Source organism: Balaenoptera borealis, assembly GCF_965194805.1.
Source record: "Balaenoptera borealis genome assembly, contig: HAP1_SCAFFOLD_277, whole genome shotgun sequence".
Classification (NCBI taxonomy): domain Eukaryota; kingdom Metazoa; phylum Chordata; class Mammalia; order Artiodactyla; family Balaenopteridae; genus Balaenoptera; species Balaenoptera borealis.
Window position 1 is genome coordinate 573,951 of NW_028123898.1, and position 10,987 is coordinate 584,937.

Sequence of the window (10,987 nt, forward strand, 5' to 3'; positions counted from 1 at the left end):
GAACTCACCCCACAGCTCAGCCGTCTCCCAGTGACCCAGACGCGTCACCACGGCCCCAGGGCTGATCCCCGACCAAGGTCAGAACTCCCCCCAGTGTGACGGCCCCCATGCCACTCCTGTGGTGGAAGGGACGGCAGGCAGAGACCAGGAGTAGAGTCTTTTTTATTAATGGCTGCGTTTTCAAAGAACCGTTTTGTTACCAGGAAAGCTCCCCAGGAAGGGATTGCATTAGTGCAACAAGGGGGAGCCTTGATGCCAGGCTTTCCAGACACTTCCAGGTGGAGACTTTTGGCCTAGGCCGGCCGCCGGGGACTAGGGGGCTGGGAGGACACACGGCCCCTCCCCCGCCCCGACGGGGCGCTAAGGCACCCGGCCCGCCCGGGGGGGCAAAACCCCGTGCCGTCAGCAGGCCGGCGGCTTGCAGCCCTCAACCTGCAGCCCTTTGCTCAGGAGGAAGGCGTCCTGCATGGGGTCACAACCCAGGAAGAGCTTCACCATGCCCTTGGCATCCTCGGAGCCCCCTGGCCTCAGAATGCAGCTTCTGTAGTCCATGGCAACCTGAGGAGAGGGGGCGGGGCTGCAGGAGGGTGGAGCACCCCCTTCACGGAGGGTGTGGGTGTGGCCACCTCTGCTGTGACTCAACAAAGGGCAGGGGAGCAGGGGGTTCTGGGCAGGGCCCTCAGAGCCTGGCAGGCCCAGGCGGGCGGCACAAGCATCTAGGCCCAGGCCAAGGACCTCCGTGTTGGTCTGCACGGCAGGCCGGCCTCTCACCTTGCCACTCAGGACGCCCTCCTGCTTGAAACGAGTGTGTGGACCGTGTCCGCGGAGTACACCTCGCTGCACAGGTAGCCATAGGACTGGGCGTCGTAGCTTCCTGCCAGGTGGCCGAAGGTCGCAGGCAGGTGGGTCCCTGGGACACACGTGGAGAGGCTCCTGCCCGGCCCCCTGGCCGCTCCGTGCCCCTTCCCCAGAGCCCAGAGCTTGGGGCCTCAAAGCAGCCCTGTCTGAGTCCCCTGCCACTAGAGGGAGTATTGGCCCAACACTTCTAGAAAACGGGGACCTTGCGGGCAACTCAGTGGAGGGACACAAATCAATCTTTGCCGACTTTCTGCTGAAGCTCACGAGGGTTCACCCCTAAGCCTCTTACAGGGACAGCTGCCCGAGGCTCCGAGGGATGAGTCAGGGCTCGCCCTCCAGCACGGGGAGAGCGCGGGTTAAAGCGCTCACGAGGGAGTGAACTGCGTCTCCGCACCGACACGCACGGGCAAACCTCGTCGACGCGTTCCGTCCGGGGTATGAAGCCCTCTCCTGCCTCTTCCAGGCTCTCCAGAAAGCACGTGCAGATACGCCCAGCCCACCCTCGGACTCCGCGGGCCACAGCTGGAGGGACCAGCCCAGGAACCCAGGCAGGAAGAGGCCAGAGGTCAGCGAGCCTCGACCAGAGCCCGTCAGTCGGTCCCCCTTCACACACCACCAGAGGATCCTCTTGACCTGGGCAGTAGCCGCCAACTGACCGCTAAGGTGGGCCCGGCGTGCGCTTGGCTACCTGGCGTGGCTGGGACCCCGAGGATCTCCTGGCAGAGGCGGGCATTGTCCTAGGCCGGGTCCGAGGGCGTCTGCGTGTGCAGGGCCTGGTCCACCTTGGCCAGGACGATCTGGCGCAGGTTGAAGAGGCCTGGAGGGCGGGAGGAAGGAGACGGGGGCGCTGGCACTGTGTCCAGGCCGCGCTTTCCAGCCGGGCGGTCCGGGAGCCCCTTTCCTTTCCCTCGGCCCGGCCGCACGGGGGTTGGCCAGCCGGGACTTGATGAGCTTGTCCAGCAGCTCCTGGGGGACGGCGCTGCTCGTGCCCCGCCGAGACTGGCAGCAGCGCCAGGGCTTCACAGGGCGCGGCGCTCCCGGCCCCAGAGCCTACCCTCTGGTTCTCATCCCCGGCTGTCACCAGAGTCGCAGGCAACGTGCCCTTCTTTTCGTTTGTCTTTTTTCCGGCCCTCGACCACGCAAAGGTGTGAAGCCCTGCCACTCGCTGCCACGTGGATGCACCGTGAGAACACGGTGCTCAGCGAGAGAAGTCAGACACAGAAGGACACACAGGGTGTGACCCCACTGAGGGGAAACGTCCAGAACAGGTAGATCCACAGAGTCAGAGTGGGTTCCTGGTTGTCAGGGACAGGGGAGGGGAGGGAATGATAACTAAGGGCGTGAGGGACCTTTTTGGGGTGAGGGAAATGTTCCAGAACAGGGCAGTAGTGACGGCTGCACAGCTCAGTAAAGTGTCCCCACGCGCTCCGGTTGCAGTCTGTGAGAGCATCGCTCTCAGGACGAAGGGCTGACTGCAGGAAGACTGAACGAGCACTGGGTCCTGGGCCCAGACGCTCATCTGGGGACCCCCCCCACATTGGGAAGTCACTGGGACTTGCTGAGCCTCCACCGAGACTGGCAGCAGCCCCAGGGCCTCACAGGGCGTGGTGCTCCCGGCCCCAGAGCCTAACCTCTGGTTCTCATCACTCATCACTCACCAGCCTTGCATGCAACGTTCCTTTCTTCTATTTTGTCTTTTTTAAAGGCAACTCTTGAATACCTGTATTTAACATGCAGGGAACCAGTCCTGACTCCTTGATCTGGGACTTCCAGCCTCCAGAGTCTCGAGGACATCCACTTCCGTTGTTTACGCGCCCAGTGCGTGGGGTTTGATGATGGAAACTGACACCGAGGGCGTCTCCTCGTGCGGGGTGACATCAGCGGAAGAATCCCGTGGCGAGGGCCTGCCTGAGGACCACGGGAGAGCCCGGGCCCTCCCCGCCCCCTGCCTTCAGCCCCTCGCCCGCACCCTCCTGGGAGCGGAGCTGGTGCATCGCTTGCCAGAACTCATGGAAGTAGGTCTCCAGCTCATCATGCTGGAACAGGGAGGGCGGGTTGGGCGTAGGCTTGGTGAAGTTGGCCACCATGGCCGCGATGGCAATCTGGCGCCTCCCGTCCTGCTGCAGGCAGCCCGGCTGCAGGCCAAAGCAGGCCATGTGCCCGGACTTCCCTTCCCTGGGGAGGGACGCGGGTGAGGCCCCGCTACCACAGAGGAGCCCCGGCCCACGGCCGACAGGTTCTCCCACGCATGCACCGAGGGTAGAGGTCCAGGTAGAACTTGCTGATGGATGACCTTGCCCGAGGCCGCGTCCCGGACCGTGTAGAGCCTCACATCTTCATCTTCGTGACGCATGTTGGCGCCTTCCTCCAGGTCGAAGGTCAGCCCCAGCAGCTCCTGGGAGATGCCCAGCCGCCCGCGCGTGACCACCTGCATGGGGAAGGACTCATTGAGCAGGTACTGGTCCACGTGGTAGCGCGTCTCCTCCCCCTGGTTCATGTAGTAGCGCAGGTCCTAGACGTTGATGGGCCCATCAAAGTGCAGGCCCCGCCTCTGGCACTCAGCCTTCTTTAGCTCCAGGATCACGGCCGCTCCTGCTCCCCGAGGGGCTTCAGCTTCTGGGCCAGCTCATCTGCGGGCGGAGGGGAGAGGCTCAGCTATGTCCCTGTGGCAGCCGCCCAGCCGCCCCCCACCCCACGCCCCTCGAGGCAGAATGAAGGGTTGGGGAAGGCAACCCCCAAGGGCTGACACAGTGGGGTCTCAGGCAGCACCACGTCCAGTCAAGGTCCACCTGACCCCCGTCCCCACTGGGACTCGGGGAGGCGGGGTTACCTAGGAAAGTGGCCACCACCTGGCTGGTCTTGGCCATGTTCATCTCCAGCACAGAGTCGGCACGCGTGCTGAATCCCAGCAGGCGGGACTTCTGAGCCTGCAGCCTTACCAGCTCCCCGAGGATCGCGCAGTTCTCCTGGAACCCAGAGACAGCCAGCGCTGGGGACCGTGGGCCACGCCCTCCCCACAGGCCCCGGGCCAGGTCTCTGTGGGTGGGAGGGCTCTCAGGCCACTGGCGGGCACAGCCAAACCCCCTCCCTCCTCCTCCTGGCCTGGATTTCTAGACACTTTGGTGCTGTCCTAACATGTGGTCTTTATGAACACAGGTCCTTTTGGAACCAGAAACGGCGTGAACCATGATGAGCTCTAAGGCCAAGGGCAGGAAGAAATGTGACCAGGCTCTCCAGGAGCCACCCAGGGGCCTCCCCGGGCTCAACAATACAAACTTGGCTGCCGTGCAGACAGCAGCTCATCCCCACGGCGCCCGAACACCCAGCCCCTGGACGGCGAGAGACCTGTTGCTGCAGGTGCCCCGTGGTTGGCTGGTGAGGCCTGGCCCCAGGCGTACGCCACCTTCTCTGGGGCCACCTCTCTGGGTCTGCAGTGGGGTTCTCCTGGGAGCCCCCAGTCACCACAGGACCAACGTGGCCTGTCTGCAGCCCAAGAAGGTGGGGACACAGGTCTGTCCCCCGTGGACATCACCCGCGAGGCCGAGCAAGCACCAGTGGTGTCTGCGGGGAAGATGAAGGGCTCATGCACAGCCCCCATCTACTGAAGATGCTAAACGGGAGAAGCACAGACTGCAGCCACATGCGGTATGGACCAAACGCAAGTGTCCTTGCAGGAACCGATGTCTGAATGTCGAGGCTGTTCCCGGGCCACAGTGAGAAGGCCCAGGCCCCACGCAAGGCACAGAGAGGGGATGGGGGGAACATCTGCGAATCTGAGCTCATCGGGCATCACCCCAGAAGGAGAGGGAGAGAGCCAGAAGGAGATACGGAGGGAGAGGGAGAGAGAGGGAGGTACAGACGTCTCTCCTTTCCCTGGGGGTTCTCTAGTGCAGCCAAGCCTGAAAACCACTGCATTTCGGGAGATGGGTCCTCGTGGAAAAGTTAAATAGTAGCTCATGGCATTATCAACACATATTAAAATGGCCCCAAATCTTGGGGAGTCAGGGAGGGGAGCTGGCGGCTGCCTCATAAACGAGGAGAGATTGGGCGTCAGAGGAGGTGCCTGCCTCCACCACCTCCGCCGCCGCCGCCCCCCCCCAGGGCCCCGCAGACTTCATCTCCCAGCTGTGGTCCTGGGCTGGAAGGCAGCGGGGAGGTCAGGCCGTCCCAAGCATCAACGTTGACTTCAGGGCTGATCTGAAAGGCGCCTGGTGTTTGTTGAAGCAGAAAAAAGAGAAAGCAGTGGGCAGAGGATGGGAGGGGGAGGGAGCCCCCATCAGCCCTTCTCCCTGTCTCCCTCTCTGTCTCCCTCCCTCCCTCCCTCCCTCTACCTCCCTGCCTCTCACTCTCCCTCCATCTCTCCCTCTGCCTCTCTCCCTCCCTCTCTCCCTCCCTCTCTCCCTGTCCCTCTTGCCCTGTCCTGTCCCTCTCTCCCTCCCTCCATCCCTGTCTCTCTTTCCCTGTCCCTCTCTCCCTCTCCCTCTATCCGTCCCCCCTCCCTTTCCCCGTTTCCATCTCCCTCTCTGCCTCCCTCTTTCCCTGTCCCTGTTTCCCTGCTCTGCTCTCCCTCTCCCTCTTTCCCTCTCCCTCTCTCCCTGTCCCCCTTTCCCTGTCCCTGTTTCCCTGTTCCGCTCTTCCTATACCTCTTTCCCTCTCCCTCTCTCCCTCTCGTGCTCCCTCTCCCTCACCCTCTCCCTCCACCTCCTTCCCTCTCCAGAGAGGGAAGGAGGTGGAGGGAGAGGGACAGGGAGCAGGAGAGGGAGGGGGGAGAGGGAGAGAGGGATAGAGGGAGGGAGAGGGACAGGGAGCAGGAGAGGGAGGGGGAAGAGGGAGAGAGTGATGGAGGGAGGGAAAGACAAAGACATCTCTCCCTCCCTCCCTCTATCCCTCTCTCCCTCTCTCCCTCCCTCTCTCCCTCTTCCTCGCTCCCTCTCCTCCCTCTCCCTCCGTCTCTCCATCTCCCTCACTCCCTCCCAGAGACAGAGAGACGAAGAGGCAGAGACAAGGGAGAGGGAGAGAGGGAGAGGGAGAGAGAGGGGGAGAGAGGGAGAGACGGAGAGAGGGAGAGAGAGAGAGGTCTCTTCCTCCCTTTCCCTCTCTCCTCCTTCTCTCCCTCTCTCCCACTCTCCCTCTTCCCTCTCCCTCCCTCCCCCCTCCCTCTCTCCCTCTCCCCCTCTCCCTCGTCTCTCCCTCTCCCTCCATCTCTCCCTCTCTGGGAGGGAGTGAGGGAGAGGGAGAGACAGAGGGAGGGAGAGGGTGAGACAGAGGGAGGGAGAGGGAGAGAGGAAGGGAAAGGGCGAGGGAGGGAGAGGGAAGGAGGACGAGACGTCTCTCCGTCTCTCCCTCTCCGTCTCCCTCCCCCTCCCTCTCTCCCTCTCCCTCCCTTCCTCTCCCTCTCCCTCTCCTAGAGGGAGGGAGGGAGAGGGAGAGACAGAGGGAGAGGAGAGGGGGAGTCGGAGAAGGAGGTAGGGAGAGGGAGAAGGCGAGAGGGTGCCTGCTTCCCTCTCTGTCTCCCTCCCTCCCTCCCTCCCTCTCCGTGTCCCTGTCTCCCCCCTCTCCCTCTCCCTCTGTCTCTCCCTCTCTGGGAGGGAGAGAGGGAGAGGGAGAAGGAGGGAAAGTGATGGAGGGAGGGAGAGGGAGAGAAGGAGGGGAGAGGGAGAGGGAGGGAGGAAGAGAGCTCTCCCTCTCTCCCCCCTCTCTCTCCCCCTCCCTCTCTCCCTCTCCCCCTCTCCCTTGTCTTTGCCTCTCCCTCCGTCTCTCCCTCTCTGAGAGGGAGTGAGGGAGACGGAGAGACGGAGGGAGAGGGAAAGGGAGGAGAGGGAGGGAGGGAGGGAGAGACGTTTCCTCCCTCCCTTTCCTCCCTCTTCTCCCTCTCCTTCTCCCTCTCCGTCTAACTCTCCCGCTCCCTCCATCTCTCCATCTCCCTCACTCCCTCCCAGAGGGAGAGGGGAGGGAGAGAAGGAGAGGGAAAGAGGAGAGGGAAGAGGGAGAGGAAAGAGGCAGAGGAAAGAAGCAGAGGGAAGAGGCAGAGAGGGAAGAGGGAGAGAGGGAGAGGGAGAGAGAGGGGGAGAGAGGGAGAGACGGAGAGAGGGAGAAAGAGAGAGGTCTCTTCCTCCCTTTCCCTCTCTCCTCCTTCTCTCCCTCTCTCCCACTCTCCCTCTTCCCTCTCCCTCTCTCCCCCCTCCCTCTCTCCCTCTCCCCCTCTCCCTCGTCTCTCCCTCTCCCTCCATCTCTCCCTCTCTGGGAGGGAGTGAGGGAGAGGGAGAGACAGAGGGAGGGAGAGGGAGAGACAGAGGGAGGGAGAGGGTGAGACAGAGGGAGGGAGAGGGAGAGAGGAAGGGAAAGGGCGAGGGAGGGAGAGGGAAGGAGGGCGAGACGTCTCTCCCTCTCCGTCTCCCTTCCCCTCCCTCTCTCTCTCTCCCTCTCCCTCTCCTAGAGGGAGGGAGGGAGGGAGAGGGAGAGACAGAGGGAGAGGAGAGGGGGAGTCGGAGAAGGAGGTAGGGAGAGGGAGAAGGCGAGAGGGTGCCTGCTTCCCTCTCTGTCTCCCTCCCTCCCTCCCTCCCTCTCCGTGTCCCTGTCTCCCCCCTCTCCCTCTCCCTCTGTCTCTCCCTCTCTGGGAGGGAGAGAGGGAGAAGGAGGGAAAGTGATGGAGGGAGGGAGAGGGAGAGAGGGTGAGGGAGAGAGGGAGAGAAGGAGGAGAGAGGGAGAAGGAGGGAGGAAGAGAGCTCTCCCTCTCTCCCCCCTCTCTCTCCCCCTCCCTCTCTCCCTCTCCCCCTCTCCCCCTCTCCCTTGTCTTTGCCTCTCCCTCCGTCTCTCCCTCTCTGAGAGGGAGTGAGGGAGACGGAGAGACGGAGGGAGAGGGAAAGGGAGGAGAGGGAGGGAGGCAGAGGGAGGGAGGGAGGGAGAGACGTCTTCTCCCTCCCTCTCCTCCCTCTTCTCCCTCTCCCTCTCCCTCTCCCTCCAACTCTCCCGCTCCCTCCATCTCTCCATCTCCCTCACTCCCTCCCAGAGGGAGAGACGGAGGGAGAGGCAGAGACAGGGGAGAGGGAGAGAGGAAGAGGGAGAGAGAGGGGGGAGAGAGGGAGAGGGAGAGAGGGGGAGGGAGAGAAGGAGAGGGAAAGAGGAGAGGGAAGAGGGAGAGGAAAGAGGCAGAGGAAAGAGGCAGAGGGAAGAGGGAGAGGAAGAGGGAAGAGGGAGAGAGGAGAGAGGGAGATAGGGAGAGGAAAGAGAGAGGGAGAGGGAGGGAGAGGGAGAGAGGGAGGGAGAGAGGAAGAGACAGAGGGAGAGCGAGAGAGGGAGTGGGAAAGAGGTAGAGGGAGAGCGGAACAGGGAAAGAGGTACAGGGAGAGAGGGAGGCAGCGAGGGAGGAGAGGAAGCAGGGAGAAAAGAGAGAAAGAACACACCGTCTACATTTCTGTCAAATGACACCGGGGATCCTTACACAACCAGGAGAAAGTAACACAGGGAGGCTCTTTCTCAGCTGGAACTGGAACTGCAGACGGGGCCAAACACCACCAGGCTGGCCACACGTGTCCAGCCGCCGCTCCAGCCCCGTCAGCCGTGAGTCCGGTCACCAGGGCTCTGAGTGTCTGCTCCAGGGAGCTGGGGTTCACCCTCTCACCCGGGAGGCCAGGCCAAGAGAGCAGGGCCCCGGGCTGGACACATAGGGGAAAACGCATCCCCACAGGACAGCTTGTGCGAGCAGATTCAGCTACCAGATTCTAGAGGCCCGGGACCACCCTGTGGCCCGTGAAACCCAGGAGCCACGAGGGTCTTGCAACGTGATTCCTGTCCGTTGGACTGTAAAGTTTATGTAGGGAATCTTGGAAACAGTGGTAACAAGGCTGAATTGGAACGAGCTTTAGGCTATTATGGACCACTCTGAAGTGTGTGGGGTGCTAAAAACCCTCCCGGCTTCGCTCTCGTTGAATGTGAAGATCCCCAAGATGCAGCCGATGCTGTCCGAGAACTAGATGGGAGAACACTATGTGGCTGCCGAGTAAGAGTGGACCTGTCGAATGGGGAAAAGAGAAGTCGAAATCGTGACCGCCTCCTTCTTGGGGTCGTCGCCCTCGAGATGATTATGGGAGGAGGAGTCCTCCACCTCCCGCACATCTCCAAGATGGAGAGCCTTCTCCGTCAGCCAGAGCAGGTCCCTTTCTAGATATAGGAGAAGAGAGAGATCCCTGTCCCAAGAGAGAAATCACAAGCCGTCCTGATCTTTCTCTAGGTCTCCTAGCCGATCTAGGTCAGATGAAAGGAAATAGAAGACCACTTTGCAAGAGGAGTGGTGTACAGGCAATAACTTCATTTGGCAGGAGTATGTACAGAAAATTCAAGTTTTGTTTGAGACTTCCGAAGCTTGGTGCACTTTTTAAATGTTTTAGTTGTTCACATTTGTTTGTCTCTTGGGACAGTGACACATAAAGGTGTCATTCTCTATGGTTTGAAATGGGTCCTGGGAGGCATGTAATATGAAGAATTGTTACCTTACAATGTTCCCTTAAGCAAAATTGAACTTGCTTTGAATTTTTGGTCTTGCCTAGACTGATAATAAAACTCTAACTCCTGCCCACCTAAAGTGTGATGTTTACTATTATGGAAACAACACTGGCAAACATTGAAAAGACTTTCTGTAGCTGGGATGTGGTATGCAGCTGTAGTTAAGCAAGCAGTCTTTAAAAGGTGCTGTGAACCCAAGCCAGCAGGTAAAAATGAAAGCCGCACCCTTACCCTAGATTAGAGGTTTAAAAATTCCACTAGTCTTCACACCGGACAAGAGATTGTCCAGGGAGTTTAAAATCTAAGAAGTTTCAAGGAAGTTAGTTTACCTTTGAGTTAGGTCATACGTCCCCTCTGTGATTGCTGTACATGAATACATAGCTCTTTGTAATATTTTTTGGAAATTTGAGATTATCAAGATACCAATGTCCTGCCAGATTAAGAGTATATTGTAGAGCTGAACTTTGAGTTACTGTGCAATTTTTTTTTTCATGCTGTCATTTGTAATATGTTTTGTGAGAATCCTTGGGATTAACGTTTTGGTTGCAAAAGAAAAAAAGAAAAGAAAAGAATCCGCCTGCCAATGCAGGGGACACAGGTTCAAGCCCTGGTCCGGGAAGATCCCAGGTGCCGCAGATCAACTAAGCCCGTGGGCCACAACTACTGAGCCTGCACTCTAGATCCTGGGAGCCAGAACTACTGAGCCCCCGTGCCACAACTACAGAAGCCCACACGCAACGAAGACCCAACGCAGCAAGAAAAAAAAGACGATACTGGCCAGGTGATCAAGGGTAAAATCGTTTGTCGTAAGTCCCGTTGATGGTGTGTATCCTTGATGTGACCTGAGGAGAATGGCATTTTTATCTCTGTCTGGGTCTTCCGCCCCAAACCCCATAACTCCAGACCAACCATAAGAAAACATCAGAAAACAAACAGACTAACAAATTGAGGGACAAAACACCTGACCAGTCCTCCTCAAAACTTTCAAGGTATCAAAACCCAGCGACGTCTGAGAAATGTCACAGCCCAGAGGAGACTGGGACAGAAAAAGGATGTTAGGGGAACACTAGGGAAATTCTAATAAAGTGTGGACTTTAGTTAATAACAATGTATCCATCTTGGTTCCTTAGTTGGATAAACATGTCACACTAAGGTACTAATGAGTTGGAAATAGGGGTACTGGGTCAGGGTCCACGGCACTCTGTACACTCTGTACAGATCTTTGCAACTTTTTTGTAACTCTAAGCTCTTGTAAAATTAAGCGAGTACTGAACAGAGCTAAGAATGTTATTTCCCTGATTTGAACATGCCTGAGTTTCTTTTCATGGTCACATTTTTGCTATTTGGATGTGTCTTGGAATCAGTAGCAAAGGAGAGTTGCCAGCCCCTGGGAAGATGTGGGTGGTTCGCAGGTGGCTTGCTCTGGAGCTGAAGACCACGGTGGGAAGTCTGCAGCCTCGGGCTGCACTTAGAAACATGGGAGGGGATGGGCCAGCTCAGTTAGGGATGGAACCTATAAATAAAACTTTTTTCTTTTCCGTTATGGCTTATCACAGGATACTGAATATAGTTCCCTGTGCTAGACAGTAGGACGTTGTAGTTTATCCATCCTATATTTAATAGTTTG

The 10,987-nt window shown here is 59.0% G+C and overlaps 1 pseudogene across 1 annotated transcript; it reads right to left on the reverse strand.

Moving 5' to 3' along the window:
* Nucleotides 1-402: 402 nt before the first annotated feature.
* On the reverse strand, nt 403-3,830 carry LOC309621313 (thimet oligopeptidase-like; annotated as a pseudogene). The gene is made up of 7 exons: nt 3,689-3,830; nt 3,113-3,488; nt 2,838-3,033; nt 1,782-1,833; nt 1,547-1,675; nt 772-910; nt 403-558 (listed from the first exon to the last, which is right to left on the reverse strand). The product of its transcript is annotated as a thimet oligopeptidase-like (transcript).
* Nucleotides 3,831-10,987: the final 7,157 nt, after the last annotated feature.